Genomic DNA, 17,802 nt, shown 5'->3' with positions numbered 1-17,802 from the left:
CCCTCCCCCGCAGCCCATCCATAACCTCCCCCCTACAGTCTAACCCTAACCTCCCTCCCCCACAGCCCATCCCTAACCTCCCCCCTACAGTCTAACCCTAACCTCCTTCCCCCACAGCCCATCCCTAACCTCCCCCGCTACAGTCTAACCCTAACCTCCCTCCCCCGCAGCCCATCCCTAACCTCCCCCCCTACAGTCTAACCCTAACCTCCCTCCCCACAGCCCATCCCTAACCTCCCCCCTACAGTCTAACCCTAACCTCCCTCCCCCGCAGCCCATCCCTAACCTCCCTTTCCTACAGTCTAACCCTAACCTCCCTCCCCCGCAGCCCATCCCTAACCTCCCCCGCTACAGTCTAATCCTAACCTCCCTCCCCCGCAGACCATCCCTAACCTCCTCCCCTACAGTCTAACCCTAACCTCCCTTCCCCGCAGCCCATCCCTAACCTCCCCCCCTACAGTCTAACCCTAACCTCCCTCCCCCACAGCCCATCCCTAACCTCCCTTCCCTACAGTCTAACCCTAACCTCCCTCCCCCGCAGCCCATCCCTAACCTCCCCCGCTACAGTCTAACCCTAACCTCCCTCCCCCGCAGCCCATCCCTAACCTCCCCCCCTTCAGTCTAATCCTTTTTTTTGTGTAAACTGTTTTTATTAGTCATAGCAATATTCAAAGACATTACAGAAACATTTTCAAGAACAAAAGGAGGGCATACAAAAATATCGCGTAGCTTATATTCATCAGTACACCACACTTAAAGCGCCCTTAGCCGAAAAATATCTGTCTGCATTTCTGACAACATTAGAGCTATAAAAGAAGAGCATAATATCAAAACAGCATCAATGAATGAAAAAGAGAAAAAGGAAAGAGAGGAGAAGAGGAAAAGAGGATAAGTAAAGGAAGGGTAGGGTGGACAGGGTCAGATGTGACAGTCTGCATAGTGCGGGCAGATTATTTGGGGAGCGTATGGGCGTTCCCCATCAATCTTGAGTCTGTGCCACAGTACAGAAACAACATTGTCGGGATATGGGTATGGGTATAAATAATGATACAGGTATGACTATAGACCCGTTTACTAACATGAGGGGGATTATGTCGCGATATAGAACCGATACTGCGATGTGTCCTTAAAGTCGTACCAGGGAAACCAAATAGCTATGAAGTTAACTGTCCTCCCAGATGAGAAGGAAACCAGGTCTTCCATGTCCAGGAAGTGATCAATCTTTGTGAACCACATTTTAATTGAGGGTGGAGAGGTGGATCTCCAAAGAATTGGGATCACCGCTTTAGCAGCGTTGCAAAGGTGTCTTAACAGGGAATGTTTGTAGGAGTGTGACCCTGCGGGGGTGTGATTAAGGAGCCAGAAATCTGGGTCTCTCGGGATTTCGACGCCTACTATCTGTTCGGTGCATTTAAATACTTCTGCCCAGTATGGGGTTATAAGAGGGCAATCCCACCAAATATGTATAAAACTCCCTGGGGCCTTTTTGCATCTCCAGCACATATTCGAAAGAGAGGGAAACATTTTATTGAGAACACGAGGGGTCCTATACCACCTATATATAAGTTTATAAAGGGTCTCTAGTGTCGAGATGCATAGAGAACTCGCCTGAGCGTTCTTAAACACAGATTCCCAGTTAATTTGAGTAGGTAGCCCCGACAATTCCCTCTCCCAGGAAGCCAAAAAGGTAGGAGGTTGTGGGAAGAAATTTTCCATAATCAACGTATAGATTTGTGAAATTGTATGCGTAGGTGAACTGGGGGAGACACATAGTTTCTCAAACCCAGTGAGGTCCCTAGTTACGTCAGAGAAGTTCTTGGTAGATGATATGAAATGGTGGACCTGCAGGAACCTCCAAAACTCAGCACTGTGTAGGTTCCAAGAGGATTGAACATCTGAAAAAGAGCGCACCCTACCCGAGCTCACCAGCTGACCGACTCTAAAGATCCCAGCTTCTGCCCATAGGGCGAAAGCAGTCCCTTGAAGGCCAGGGGCAAATTCGGAGTTATAGAGAAAAGAGGTTAAGGGGGACCATTTGGAGGATATATGACTCTGGGATCTCAGTTTGGCCCATAATCTGAGCGTGGGAGAGACCGTCGGGTGCGACACCTTCGGGAGGATAGGAAGCCAAGGTGCAATTTCAATATAATGTGGGAGACAGCCTTCCTCTAGGAGGACCCTTTGTTTGCGATCCTTGGCACGTGTCCATTCCAATATCCTATTCAGGTGTACAGCGTGGTAATAATTAGGGATATGTGGGAGTTGTTGCCCCCCTTGATGTTTTCTCCTGAACAAAATGTCATGTTTAAATCTAGGTGTATTGCCGCCCCAAACGAATGTACGGATAAGCCTCTGGACATCCCGAAGCCATAGCAGGGGGATGTGTATCGGAAGGGTCTGGAGAAAGAATAAAATCCTGGGGAGGGCATTCATTTTGACTACGTTGATCCTTCCGAACCAGGACAGTCTCAGCTTTTTCCATAACAGGAAGTCTAGACGAAGCCTAGATAATAAGGGTTTAAAATTTAGGGAGAACACTTTGGATAAGTCATTAGTCAGTAACACCCCTAAGTATTTTAATTTATGATCATGCCAGGTGAAGGGGAAGGCTTGTTTCAGGTTTTCTACTATAGCAGGAGGTGTAGTTAAGTTCATGGCAATAGATTTGGAATAATTTATTTTGAAGTTAGAGAGGGCTCCAAACTTCTCAAACTCCACCATTAAGTTTGGCAAAGAGGTGACCGGGTTCGTGATTATTGCGAGTAGATCATCGGCATATAATGCCAGTTTGTGTTCGGTCCCCTTTACCAACAAGCCCGAGATATTTGGATTAGCCCTAATACTGCGGGCTAGTGTTTCCATGCAAAGGACAAAGAGTAATGGGGATAGCGGGCATCCCTGTCGCGTACCGTTGAAAATTGGAAAAGAGTCAGAGAGGGAGCCATTAATCCTAATTTTGGCGGATGGGGAGGTATAGAGGGATAGGATTCTATGTAGACAGATGTTACCAAATCCCAGATGCCTCAATATTCCGGTCAAGAAATCCCAGTCCACTCTGTCAAAAGCTTTTTCTGCATCAGTCGACAGTAGTATAGATGGGGATGAGAGCTGGCCGGCATAGTGAATCATGCTGAGCACTTTGGAGGTATTGTCCCTGGTTTCTCGGCCTAAAACAAACCCAGCTTGATCTCCATGTATCAAGCCAGGCAGCAGTAGTTTAAGGCGGTTTGCAATCAATTTAGCGAAAAGCTTTATATCAATATTTAATAGGGAGATTGGGCGGTAGCTGGAGCAAAGACTGGGGTCCTTACCCTCTTTGGGTAGAACTGCAATATGAGCTTCGAGAGATTGTGGGGAGAAGGGTGACTGATCTGATATGGTGTTAAAGGCTCTTGTGAGTATAGGGATTAGTTTCTCCTTAAAAGCTTTGTAATAGGCAATAGTAAATCCGTCGGGGCCGGGACTCTTGCCATTAGGAGAGGATTCAATAACTCTCTGAACCTCCTCAGGAGAAAAAGGGGCATCTAGATCTTCTACTTCTGTTGCGGTCAGTGTGGGGAAATGTAAGGTCTGTAAATAGTCAGTTATGGCTTTTTGATGGGACGACCTGTCGATTCTGCCGGTTGGGCCGGCAAGGTTATACAGAGTGGAGTAATATGTCCTGAAGGCCCTGGCTATGTGAGATGTCTGGTGTTGGGGTTGGCCATGATTGTCTTTAATTGTATGAATAAAAGTAAGAGCACGTTGTTCTCTGAGTGCTTTGGCCAGTAATTTTCCAGGCTTATTGCCCCATTGGTAGTATCTGCTACGGCACTTCCGATAAGAAAACTTGACTCTATCTGAGAGTAACTTATTCAGAGCCGCCCTAGCAGTTTCGAGATCGGCGTAGTGTTGTGGGGTTTGGGATTTTTTATGTAGAAGCTCGAGAGATTGTATTTTAGACAGTAACTCCTCTCGGAGTTTCTCCCTCTGCCTTTTGCGGAAGGATCCTATTTGTACACAAACCCCCCTAATGACACATTTGTGGGCTTCCCATACTGAGACTTTGGAGATGTCATCTAAGTCGTTGGTACAAATATAAGAGTCCAGAGCGTTGCCAATTCGGGACTTACAGTCGGCATCTTGCAGGAAAGTGTCGTTAAAACGCCAGGACCATTGGCGATGTGCGATGGGAGGTAATCGTATAGTAAGGTTGACTGGGGCATGATCGGACCATACAATCTGTCCTATAGAGGCATCAGACAGAAGGTGTAAGTGTCGATGACTCAAAAATAAATAATCAATCCTGGAATATGTCTGGTGTGGGTGTGAGAAATAAGTGTAATCTATATCAGTGGGGTGTGTCAATCTCCATGTGTCGATCAGCTGGTGGTCGAGCAGAGCACGTCTCATTCCCCTATGCTCCCTCTCTGGCTTGCAGGAGATCTTTTTAGAATTGTCCTGGCGAGGATCCAGGGTCCAATTTAGGTCACCTCCCATCACTATCACCCCCTCCAAAAGAGGTTCCGCGTCCTCTAGAACTGAGGATAGAAAGGAAGGTTGTTTAGCGTTAGGAGCATATATATTTAAAAAGGAGAAACGTTGGCCATGTATGTCGCATTTCACCAGCAACCCCCTACCCTCAGCTATTCTGTGGGAGGCTACATTGAGGACAGGCAGGTGGCGGGCTAGTAGGATGGCTACACCTAATGTTTTACCAGCCGAATTATTGGACAGGAAAACATGCGGGCAATAGTGACATTTTAGGGACGGCACGTGTCCCATCTTGAAGTGTGTTTCCTGAATAAAAGCAACGTCTATTTTCTCGTCTCTAAGCCATTTAAGAAGTTTAGACCTTTTTTCAGGGACATTCAGCCCTTTGACGTTAAGGGTAGTTACATGTAAATCACTCACCCCCATTATCAGTCAGATCCAATCGTTTCACGATAATTTTCTCTTCGGCAGACCCTGGGAAAGGTGAGGGAAAAATAACAGGGGGGGGGGGGGGGGGAGATAGGAAAAAAGGAAAAGCAAAGAAATAGAAAAAAAAGGCTGCGGCGGGGGAATCTCCGCCAAAAAGTACTTTAACATTAAACAGAAGTGGTGTTACTACAAAAACTGCTGCAAAAAGGACAGGAGCGGAATCCTGCCGACTCCCGGTCCAAAGAAACAGGGGATGCAGCATATTGGGGTCCTACGGGGGGTTCAGGACAGCGACCATTCCCAAAATAGAAACTCGTTAAATATACGGTATTACCGAGGTGTGCATTAAGCACATGTGAAACATGAAAAACAGAGCATACAAATATATAAGTATATATAATGGCATAAGAGTGTACAGATAATCCTCAAGTTATCGAACCGGGTATCAGTGGACTTCAGCGTCTGTACACTATTATCCATCTACATAAACAAGAACAACAAAAAATTAAATAAAATAAAAATATATATATAAATAAATAAAAACCAAAACGAAAACCGATCACATTGGTGAGCAACACATGGCACTATAAAGAAAGAGAAAAACTTAATGTGTAACGTATTCAGCAAGCAGGTTTACATCCACTCGGGACAAGGCTTCTCATTCAAGGAGGCTTCGAAGGTCGTGGGCCAGGAGTGGATCCCCGCATCCGCGGGGTACGAACCTGCTGCCACGCGTCATCTGGAGGGAGCACAACAGGCAAGTCCGGCAGATGGTGAAATGCGTCCCAGTCAGGAACCGGAACCGGAGGGATACCCAGGATCGTGAAGAAAGCCTGTAACTCCGACGGTCTTGGAAGACTCGCAATTTTGCCGCCATGAGAGACCTGAAGGGAGAATGGAAAGCCCCATCTGTATTTCAGCTCGAGCTTCCTAAGAGAGTCTGTAAGAGGTTTCAAGGCGCGACGTTGTTGTAAGGTTGACCAAGCAAGGTCAGGAAATATCTGAATCCTGTCGCCTTGAAAGTCAATGTTGCTCAGTTGACGTGCCGACTTCATTATTTCCTCTTTTTGGGCGTAATAGTGTAGCCTACAAATCACGTCCCGTGGTCTGTCGGAGGGAAAGCCTCGAGGACGAAGGGCTCTGTGAGCTCTGTCGAATACAATGTCTTTGTTCGGGTCCAGGTCGATAAGTTCCCCAAATATCTTAGATAAGGCATTTACCAGATCTGTTTGCTGGACGCTCTCAGGTAGGCCCCTGACTCTAATATTATTTCGCCGGCCACGATTATCCATGTCCTCAATGCGTGACTTTAAGAAGGAGATATCATCCCGTTGGTGAGATAGCACTTCTCGAAATTTAGTCAAAGAGTCCACAGTAGACGATTCATGGCGTTCCAGGACATCAACTCGAGTCGCGATTTGAGACATATCTTGTCGGAGCGCTGTCACTTCCTGAGTGATGGTGGATAGTAGATGAGTCTCCAGGGCTGAAAAGTCCTGTTTCGTAGGAAGTGATCGTACATGGGACAATATTTCACTTATCTCCGCAGATAGAGAGAGGGCCTGTGGGGGCTCCGGAGTCTCAGGGGAGGCCATGTCGTCCACTGGGTCGTGTAAACTCGAGAAGGACGAGACGTTAGAAGGAGCAGAGGGGGTCGGAGTTGGAGAAGTTAGGAATTGGCGTAGATCTGCTGAGCGTCGGTTCGCGGGGGGTGGGATCGCGTCTGGCTTAGTCTTGGCCTTCTTTTTTTTCTTTATCCCTTTCACCATGAGATCGGTCTTTAGAGCAGTTTAGAATTACACTTTCACATAACCTCGGCACTATGAAGCATGAGGGCCGTCACCGTGCAAGAACCCCCCTCGTGGTCTTAGGGTAGCATTAGGAAGGGTTGCGTGAGGCTAAGGGCCCATTCTCTCACTTGCAGTGGTGGCACCTCTGATATTGCCCGATGAGGGTGTATTTACAGGACCCCAGGCCACTGAGCAGAAAGTCAGCTGGTAAATGTACTGAGTTATTAAATGGGTGGATGGATGGATGGGCGGATGGGTGGATGGATGGGTGAGGGGAGCACTGTGATTGTATGTCTAATGTACCCAGGCCTATATGGCCTAGCCTTGTGGGTCCCTTCTCTTACCCTTATAAACAGGTGCTGCCACTGCAGAGAAAGCTCAGTGCTTTTCCCTGCTTCCAAGATGGCCGCCGAGCGTCTTTTATCTTCGTCCCGTCTGACGGGCTGACGGGTCCCCGCCGGGCGGATACACAGCAGCGGGAGCTGAGAGCAAGGAGACTCTGCTAGCCGCGGCAAGCGGCCGACGGCAGGGGAGAGTAAGTAGCTTCTTGTTTTGTCCACGGGCCGAACAGCGGGTCCCGGAGCCGTCTCTGGATCAATGCCCAAATTGAGGTCCCGGCTTCTTCCAGCCCCGCAGGCCGCAATCCGCGGGAGCAGTTAAAACTGCTCCCCGATTCCGCGGCACTTCAGGGGTCCCAGGCGGGGGGCACAAGGAGGGCAGTAGAAGGAGTAGGGCAGCCTAGGAGGTGTAAATGTAAGGGGAAAAGGTATATTTGGTTATGGGTCTAAGGAGCTCACAGAGAGCACGTCTGCTTCCTTCAGATCCCAGACCACGCCCCTTCAGTCTAATCCTAACCTCCCTCCCCCCGCAGCCCATCCCTAACCTCCCCCGCTACAGTCTAACCCTAACCTCCCTCCCCCGCAGCCCATCCCTAACCTCCCCCCCTACAGTCTAACCCTAACCTCCCTCCCCCACAGCCCATCCCTAACCTCCCCCGCTACAGTCTAACCCTAACCTCCCTCCCCCGCAGCCCATCCCTAACCTCCCCCCCTACAGTCTAACCCTAACCTCCCTCCCCCGCAGCCCATCCCTAACCTCCCCCGCTACAGTCTAACCCTAACCTCCCTCCCCCGCAGCCCATCCCTAACCTCCCCCGCTACAGTCTAACCCTAACCTCCCTCCCCCGCAGCCCATCCCTAACCTCCCCCGCTACAGTCTAACCCTAACCTCCCTCCCCCGCAGCCCATCCCTAACCTCCCCTGCTACAGTCTAACCCTAACCTCCCTCCCCCGCAGCCCATCCCTAACCTCCCCCGCTACAGTCTAACCCTAACCTCCCTCTCCGGCAGCCTTACTAATATCCCTCCCTCAGCAGCCTAAAGGGAAAGATCAAGTAGTCACGGAGAGATCCGTGCTTAAAATCTAAGCTATCTGACTAGATTGCTTAGAAGTTAAGCACAGCTCTCTTGTGTGTACCCCCCACAGCGATAGCGATGCGCAGCCTCGCACGTCGCTGTCGCCGGTGCTAGATTGGCCTGCAGGCTCAATCTAGCAGGTCACTAACTTCAGCACTTTGTGAAGTGAGCGGTCCCCCGTCTCCCCCCCTCTGCTGAGCGGGGGGGGGGCTGTGCTGAGCGGTCTGAGATAGTTCGCTCAGCACACATCTCTTGGTGTGTGTCCCCCTTAACCCTAACTTCCCTCCCCTAACTCTAATCTCACGCCCCCCACAGCCTAATGGTGTCCACACACTAGGGCGATATCAGGTTCTATCATGCGTTTGCAACCGCATCGGTGCGATATATTGCATGGATTGCATGTCAATCACATGTGTCCCCTGATACGATGCTGCGGTCAATCTGGTCGAATCTCGCATCTCAAGATATTAAGTGCTGCACTCAATATTTATCGCATCGCATGTGCGATCGCATGTGGTTTTTAAGCACATGCGATTTATCGCATTGCGATGTGCGATCTGTATTGGTTTGAGCTCACTTCCAGGACACTGCCCTCCACCCATTGTGTTGAGGATACAGGAAGCAGAGTGAGGAAGCACGCTGCTCTGCTCTGTGAAAAAAACAAGGTATGCAGGCTACACCACTGACCAAAAATGTTTTATTATGCTGGCCTATTGCCCACCGATGCGTTATTATGGCCCCACACTTGGGGCTGCCACTTTATATACCCGCCAGATAGCCCAGCCCTCTATGTTAATTTAAAAGAGATTTGACATATAAATCTGGTGTGCTTTGGGAAGCATGCATTCGAATGCAAAAAAAAAACCCATTACAGATGTGATTTATCGCAGCATTGCCTGCCGGGGGAAATCGCAGCCTAACACTAACCTCCCTCCCCCCGCAGCCTAAACCTAACCTCCCTCTCCTGCAGGCTAACTCTAATCTCCCTTCCCCCACAGTCTAACCCTAACCACCCTCTCTCCGCAGCCTACCCCTACCCTCCATCCCCCACAGCCTAACCCTAACCTCCCTCCCCTGCAGCCTAACCCTAATCTCCCACCGCAGCCTAACCCTAACCTCCTTCCTTCGCAGCCTAACTCAAACCACCCTCCCCGCAGCCTAACCCCAATCTCCCTCCCTCAGCAGCTTAACCCTAACCTCCCTCACCTACAGCCTAACCCTAACCTCCCTCCGCAGCCTAACTCAAACCACCCTCCCCGCAGCCTAACCCCAATCTCCCTCCCTCAGCAGCTTAACCCTAACCTCCCTCACCTACAGCCTAACCCTAACCTCCCTCCGCAGCCTAACTCAAACCACCTTCCCCCGCAGCCTAGCTCTAACCTCCCTCTGCAGCCTAACCCCAATCTCACTCCCTCCGCAGCTTAACCCTAACCTCCCTCCCCTGCAGCCTAACCCTAACCACCCTCCCCTGCAGCTTAGCTCCAATCTCCCTCCCTCTGCAGCCTAACTCCAACCTCCCTCCCTCCGCAGCTTAACCCTAACCTCCCTCCCCTGCAGCCTAACCCTAACCACCCTCCCCTGCAGCCTAACCCTAACCTACCTCCCCTGCAGCCTAACCTTCACATCCCCTTAATACCTAATCCTAACCTTCCCATACTGCAGTCTAACCCTAACGTCGACATTCTGACAATGGGCCTGATTCAGAAGCGGTCACAATGCCGACGTAACAGCGATCCTTTTCAGTGATGGAACTGCAAGGCGTCCCAAGTGTAGCAGCCGCCCACAAATGAACAGAGATGCCTACCGAAGTCATCACAACATTTCCAGCAACTGCGTACTCCACCGTAGCCTCAGACGCAAGGAATATTGACTAAGTGAGTGCCTCCAGGGGTGCGAAGATTAGCTGCGGGAGCTGCGACGGAACGGAAATCACTGATATCTCCTACTTCTGTTTCGCTCTTGGGGGGGTTATTCAGACCTGATCGTAGTAGCAAATTTGTTAGCAGCTGGGCAAAACCATGGGGGTCATTCCGAGTTGTTCACTCGCAAGCTGCTTTTAGCAGCTTTGCACACGCTAAGCCACCGCCTACTGGGAGTGAATCTTAGCTTATCAAAATTGCGAACGAAAGATTAGCAGAATTGCGAATAGACACTTCTTAGCAGTTTCTGAGTAGCTCCAGACTTACTCGGCATCTGCAATCAGTTCAGTCAGTTTCGTTCCTGGTTTGACGTCACAAACACACCCAGCGTTCGCCCAGACACTCCTCCGTTTCTCCAGCCACTCCCGCGTTATTCCCAGAAACGGTAGCGTTTTTTCGCACACACCCATAAAACGGCCAGTTTCCGCCCAGAAACACCCACTTCCTGTCAATCACATTACGATCACCAGAACGAAGAAAAAACCTCGTAATGCCGTGAGTAAAATACCTAACTGCATAGCAAATTTACTTGGCGCAGTCGCACTGCGGACATTGCGCATGCGCATTAGCGACTAATCGCTCCGTTGCGAGAAAAAAATAACGAGCGAACAACTCGGAATGACCCCCCATGTGCACTGCAGGGAGGCAGATATTTTTACACCGCAATTTAGATTTCAGTTTGAACACACCCCACCCAAATCTAACTCTCTCTGCACATGTTATATCTGCCCCCCCCCCTGCAGTGCACATGATTTTGCCCAACTGCTAACAAATTTGCTGCTACGATCAGGTCTGAGGGGGTCATTCCGACCTGATTGCACGCTGCAGTTGTTCGCAGCACAGCGATCGGGTAGGAACTGCGCGCCAGTGCATGCCAGACGGCCGAAGGCTGTCGTTACCTAGCGATCGCCTCTGCCTGATTGACAGGCAGAGGTGGGAGGGGGCGGCACGGCGGCCTTTAGCCGCCATTTTTGGGGCGCGGTCCGGCCAACGCAAGCATGGCCGGATCGTGCGGGGGGCGGGCCACAGTGGCTGCGTGACGTCACACGCAGCTACAGCAACGAGTAACTCCCGGCCAGCCGCAGGAGCTGCGCTGGCCGGGAGTCACTCTTCAAGTACAAAAGCATTTGCTGCTGTGCGATGCTTTTGTACTTGTGCGGGGAAGGGGCGGACTGACATGCGGGGTGGACTAGCCCTGTGCTGGGCGTCCCCCTGCATGTCTGGGAAAATGATCGTAGCTGTGCCAAATTTAGCACAGCTACGATCAACTCGGAATGACCCCCATAATTGGGCCCTTGATCCGGTCCACAGTCCCCAAACACTAGTCTGGGCACCCTCATTCATCAAACTCCAAAAACGGAAAGGTTTATAAGATTGCAGGAATCTCTGCCATCGTCAGATAGCACTGGTTCCGAGAGCCCATCTTCCTCCTACGGGCGTGTTGTAGAAAGGTATACGTTCAGATCCCACCGCCCGTGCTAGGCCTTTCCGTGCGCATGTGTGAACTCAGTTATCACATGTGCACCAACACTGCTGGATCAGCTATGACAATGTAAAATTCCGCTGTTGCTAATTAGTGGCGGAATCATCTACGTAAGGGCTTGCGGGGACAGCTGCTAGGCTCCTTTATGATTTAAATGAATCCTGAGTGTTATTACATTTCTCAGAGGACAATGGGGTTCATTCTGACCCGATCGCATGCTGCATTTGTTCGCCGCGGTGCGATCGGGTCAGAACTGTGCATGCGCCGGTGCTGCAGTGCGCCGGTGCATGCCAGACAGCTGAGAGGGGGCTGGATGGCGGCGTTAAGCTGCCGTTTAGGGAGCGCAGTCCGGCCAACGCAGGCGTGGCCGGACCGTTGGAGGGAACGGGCTGCGGCAGCTGCGTGACGTCACACGCAGCCGCTGCGTACCGGGCAGTGAAAAGGTTCTCCCGTCCAACTGCATCGCCGCTGTGTGATACTTTTGCACTTTTGCGGGGGGGGGGGGGGGAAGGGGGGCATGTGCTAAATTTAGCACAGCTACTATCAACTCGGAATGACCCCCCCATAACCATTAAAAGGAAGTTTTATGTGTAGTGTAATAACAACATTTGTTTATATTGAATCATTTGCACATTTATTGGTGCTGCTGAAACGTAAACGCTATTTATTTTTTGTGAATCACAAAGTTTTCCTGACCCTTTAGGCAGAATACAGTTTGCAAAGAGTTAATATAGACGTGATTCAGATCTTCAGATGTGGAGATGTAAGAAACTCATCATATCCATTTGCAAGCTCACACTATACAGTATCTTGTAGAATCACTTTGCATCATTGATCTACTGTATGTATGGAGAGAAAAGTAAATGTCAGCTAAAATCTGTAACAGGCTTGCTGTTGTCCTTTGTATGTGTATACTGGTCCCGCACTTACCTCATACTCTAACCACTATTGAAAGGCTTCAAGGGGTTAGATTACAGCGAGACTCAGCAAGGACAGATTGCCGACACAGGGCCGGATGCTGTGTCCACTCTGGCATCTGTTGCTGGATTCGCAGCAGTGATAATATGCAAAACTCTAGTTTCAGCCGGGATCCAATGTATAAGTCGACAGTCAATTTGTCAACCCCATATGGTCGACATGCATTAAGTTGGCAGGTACAAAAGGTTGACATGGTCAAAAAAGGTCGACAGGTAAAAGGTAGACAGCGCTTAAGGTTGACAGGTACAAAACATTGACATAGTCAAAAAGATGACAGCTATAGCTGGCGTTACCTTCTGGTTTGGAAACTCAGCTTTAGTACATATGGGTTTTTACCGCATTTTCCTGTTAGTACATCCTGCCCAAAGTGATAAATGATAGAGTTGGCCTTTTGGTTCATTTTTTGTCTTTTAAGTATTAGGGGCAGATGTAGTAAGCCTTGGAGATAAAGTGAAGAGAGATAAAGTAACAACCAACCAACCAACCAGCTCCTAACTTTAATATTTCAAACTAAATGTACTAAAAAGTGATAAAAGTGGAGTAGTTGCCCATGGCAACCAATAAGCTGCTCTGTATACTTTATAGTATGCAAATTATAAATGTTACGCCAATACTGATTGGTTGCCATAGGCAACTTCTCCACTGGCTCATTTCTCCACTTTTATCACTTTTTAGTACATCTCCCCCACAGTCTGTAACATGGCAGTTAGCATCTGATTGGCTGGTACTGTATTACTATCCTCTTTATCACTCTCCAATGCTTAGTACATTTACCCCTATGCCTTTATATCAGATTCACTTCAATTCACCAAAATTCAACCTCAAATTTAATATTTCTGTTGCGGGGTACACTGGGCTCCACAAGTCTGGACAATGGGGTGTAGAGTAGGATCTTGATCCCAGGCACCAACAGGCTCAAAGCTTTGACTGTTCCCAGAATGCACAGCGCCGCCTCCTCTATAACCCCGCCTCCCAGCACAGGAGCTCAGTTTTGTAAGTTGGTGCTGCAGTAAGCAGGCACATAACAGAGGGGTTGCTCCAAGCAGCCCTAAGAAAAGCTTTTTATGAGGTAAAAAGTGAAGACTTCAAGGGCGGCAGCAGCAGGGGTAAATGTCTTCTGACATTCTCTGCTGCAGCTCCAGCTCTCCCCAGCGGCGCTGTACACTCCCGAGCCCTGGTTGCCGGGTACCTACAGCGGAGGCTCCGGTTTACTTCACGTTAGGCACACACGGCTGGGGCTCTCCAGGAACACGTGGCCGCACTTCGGGAGGTGGTAAGTGGGTCCCGCTCACGGGACCTGGTCTTTATTGCGATCCGGCGCGGTCAGTGGGAGGCAGGCCGCGCGCGCTGGCGGTGGACACTGTGGCAGTACAGGCGATCCCACTAGATCACCAGGGCATGGGCGCAGGTCAGGTTTTCTCTTAAAACCGATTTTAATATCGCCCACAGTACCCGGTGGTTTTGCCAGCAAGGGGGATAAGGCTTAGACCTGAAGCCCCTCCTCCAGCCCCAGGACGCCATTTCCAGCAAGTGTTCCCGCCCTGGAGCTGCATCTCTGTCTTTCCTCACTCCCTGTCAGTGTCTGCGGCGCCATTACTCCTCAACTTACTGTTCCTGGGACTGCTTGAGCAAATTCTCCTATGTAAAGCCGCCTGGTTGTCAGCGCTGTGACTTTACATGACACTTAAGTATTCTACCTGCCTTTTTAGTCAGTGAAAGTTAAGAAAGAGTGCATATTGGGGGTAATTCCAAGTTGATCGCAGCAGGATTTTTGATAGCAATTGGGCAAAACCAAGGCCCTCATTCCGAGTTGGTCGCTAAGAGTCTTCGCAACGCAAATGTACGAAATGTAAGTATCTGCGCATGCGCAAATGCGTGATTACGCATGCGCGAGTACATACGTACGACAACTGTGCAAAATTACTCAGAAAAAAAAAGCCGTGACTGGCAAACGAAAACGAGGAGTGGCGTGGGCGTGGCAGAGGCGAGACTTCGCAATGCTCCGACATGGGCGTGAAAGTGGGCGTACAGTGTGGGAGTATGCAACTCGCAATGGGCGTGTTTTTCGCAAATAAACATTGTCGCTGTTAAAACTAACATAGGAAACCGTAGCAACATTCACGCAGCAGCCGAGTAGGTCTGCAGTTACTCTACATTTGCGAAGTACTGGTACAAGTGTGTATGCAGTAATTAGCAGTTAATTGGATAGCACATTCATCTGATGTCCAATTACTTGTTAATTAATGAGCAGATGAAAGTTACCAACCAGCAATTGTCTGAACACACATTACATGTTTATTCTACTCACATATAAATCTCACACACTGCCAAAGAAGGGTGTGATTTTTGTTGAAGTTGTTGTGTAAGCATTTTTTAAACTTGTTTTAATGTGTGTAAGACTCCCAAATACAAACAAGTGAAAATATTTTTGAAAGTGTTTGAAATCTGCAACATTTTTTACAAATAATCCAACACCCACATAATGCAGCATACACTTTAATTTAGTCTTAAAAGTCACAATAATATTTGATTATAATATCTGACAATGTTTGAAATGATGTCCTGTTGACCATAGATATTTATAAAAAGCGTCGTGTCTGTTTACTTAATATGGACATTAAAGTGTGGTGCAAAGCATACCTTTTTTTTTTTTTTTTTGCAATTTTTAAGGAGAATTTGCAGATTGGTCTACAAGTGTCTATATGCTGACCTAATCTTTCTGGAACTGCATTACCTTGAAGAAACTGCACAAATTTTTAAAATATGTTTTTTATTACTATAATAATATTTCACAACATTTAAACAACATGGCTCCACGTGAGTCGCACAGGCAGAGATGGACCAAGCAGCAAGCAGATGGCACTGACAATCATTAGATAGCAGAACTCAGTACTCTGCAAAATTCTGCTTCTGACAAAAGTATATTTTTTAAGCATAAATAAAACATGACACACCCTGCCACACACAAATTTTAAACCAAATGAGAAAGAATTAGGATCCACCACACAAACACAACAATACATAGCACACTAGTAAGAGGAAGATGGCTCTGGTGTTTATACACATAAACTCACAGGCTACAATACATCCAAACAGAAAGAATACATTTCACTAAGAGGGAGTTATCCATTCTGGCCACACAAGCCAACTCCAAAAATACATAGAGGCAACATCAAAAACATGGGTGCTGCCCATCTGGAGAGACATCATTTTCTTCTTTTTCTCCCCGCCTGAGGCTGTTCTTCTTTGGAAGGTCTGCGGAGCGACCTTCGTTGGGCCTGCCCAGTGGGCTGTTCTTCCTGGGCAGGGGCAGGGGAGGGAGCCGATGTGGGTGGCTCTCTGCCACTGTGGGCAAGGGAGACAGCGATGGCCTGGAGCCCTTGCAAGATGTTATTTGCAAGGCTTTGGAATGAGGAGGCAAGTTGTTCTTGGCCCTGCCTGATCTCTGCCAGACGTTGGCAGAGTTGAGCAACACCTTGCTCAACACAGGTTCGGTGCTCAGTGAGCCGGACAGCTATCTGGCTTACCTCCCGGATGACCCCGTCTTGAAACCGATTTAGGCTCTCACCATACCTAGCGATTTCAAGCAGGATCTCCGGGATAGCAGAGGGTTGGGTGGGGGGGCCAGTAGGAACCTGCAGAGGTGGGATTTGTTGGCCCACACTGCCAGACTCACTAGGTCCCTCCACCTCAGCCTCAACCACATAACCGTCCTGTGACTCAAACGGATCACCCCCCTGTGCTGTGTTTTGTGGCAAGCAAATAGAAGAATGTGTGGGGAAAAAGTTGGATACAAAATTAGTTTATTATTATAAATACAGTCAAAATTACAGACAACTAAATGTGTAAACTTACCTTCCAAGTCATGTCCCGTCAGGATCTCAGGCAGGTCCGTGTCCATATGAGATGAGACACCCCTTGGCCCTCCTCATAACTGACACAGGGCATCGCCATCTCCTCCAAGTCAGTATACTCCACAGCGACAGGTGCTCCTCCACCTGTAGCCCTTGAGGCATTCCACTCCGCAGCCCTCTTTGCCTTCAGGCGGGATTTGAAGACGGCCCACCTACATATGTATTGTGAAAGAGGGACAAAGTAGAGTCTTATTATTTGTCTAAGCTAATATATAGGAAACGTGTTCTGCTTGTGTTTGCTAGACATAACATCACATGTAACTACATTTTTTAGTCAACTTATCACAGAAAAATGACTGTCAAGATGCACTTACCGTCGTCTCACTTCCTGTGATGTTCTGACGACAGAGCCAACTTCATTCACAGATTTTGTGATGTCTCTCCAGATGCGATCTTTTGAAGCAGCCCCCATGTTTTTTGGGCCTCTATGTATTTTGGACATGGCCTGCGTGACCAAAACACGCAACTCCCTCTTAGTGAATGCAGGCTGTCTTTTCTTCCGTCTGGAGGTAGCCTGTGAGGTTTCTTCTTGTTGGTCATCACCATCTTCCTCCTCACTAGCAGCTTCTGTCTGTTGTGTTTGTGTGGCTAAAGCCAATTCTCCCTCAGTTTGGTCACTATGTGTGTGTGGCAGGGTATCCCCAGTCAATTGTTGGGGTTCAGAAGCAGAGATTAGAGTACTAGGTCCTGCCTCTTCTACATCCGCAGAGGCGTATTCCAACATGCGCCTTTGGCAATCTAGGCGTCTTTTCCGCAATGCCATCTCCTGCTCTGCAATGCGGTCCATCTCTGCTGCGATTTGCTCACGAGAAGCCATGTTTGTGATGACGTGTGTACGCCGAGGTGTGTGCTTATTTATACCTACGTGCGTCGCGTTAATTCACACAGGTGTACAATGTTAATCTGGTTACTGATTGCACTGCTTATTTAAGGGCCTACTTTGCACGCTGTGAGTGTAGGTAGTTTGGAGTTTCACTGTTGAGTTTGTTGGCTTGTGCGTGAAGGTGCTATAGGATTTTTCCAAGTGAGTAATTGTCAAGCATACATTTGTCCTTTCGTTTGCGTTTAGAATATAGACAGTGTAGCATTTTGTCTGCGAATTTACGTTTGTGAGTATTCTGGAATTCGTCTTGTTGTTTTTTTTTTTTTAAAAAAGTTTTTTTTTAATGTTGATTGTTTGTTAGTCTTTTTTACACATATATATTTTGCTAGTCCATTTGTGCAAATAAACCTGTGCTTCATTGCTTTTACTGTCATTTTTGGTCTCTTGTAGGAGAATTGTTTTGGGTGACGTAACCGTAGTATATTATTTCAAATTTGTGTGCTATATAACACAAATTGGTCCTTTCTTTATTTTGGATCAGGTAAGTTCCCTTGGCCTGTGTTGGTGCCTGTTTGTGTT

This window comes from Pseudophryne corroboree, chromosome 2 (genome assembly GCF_028390025.1).
Source record: "Pseudophryne corroboree isolate aPseCor3 chromosome 2, aPseCor3.hap2, whole genome shotgun sequence".
In the NCBI taxonomy this organism is placed as follows: domain Eukaryota; kingdom Metazoa; phylum Chordata; class Amphibia; order Anura; family Myobatrachidae; genus Pseudophryne; species Pseudophryne corroboree.
This window is presented reverse-complemented; position numbering follows the sequence as displayed.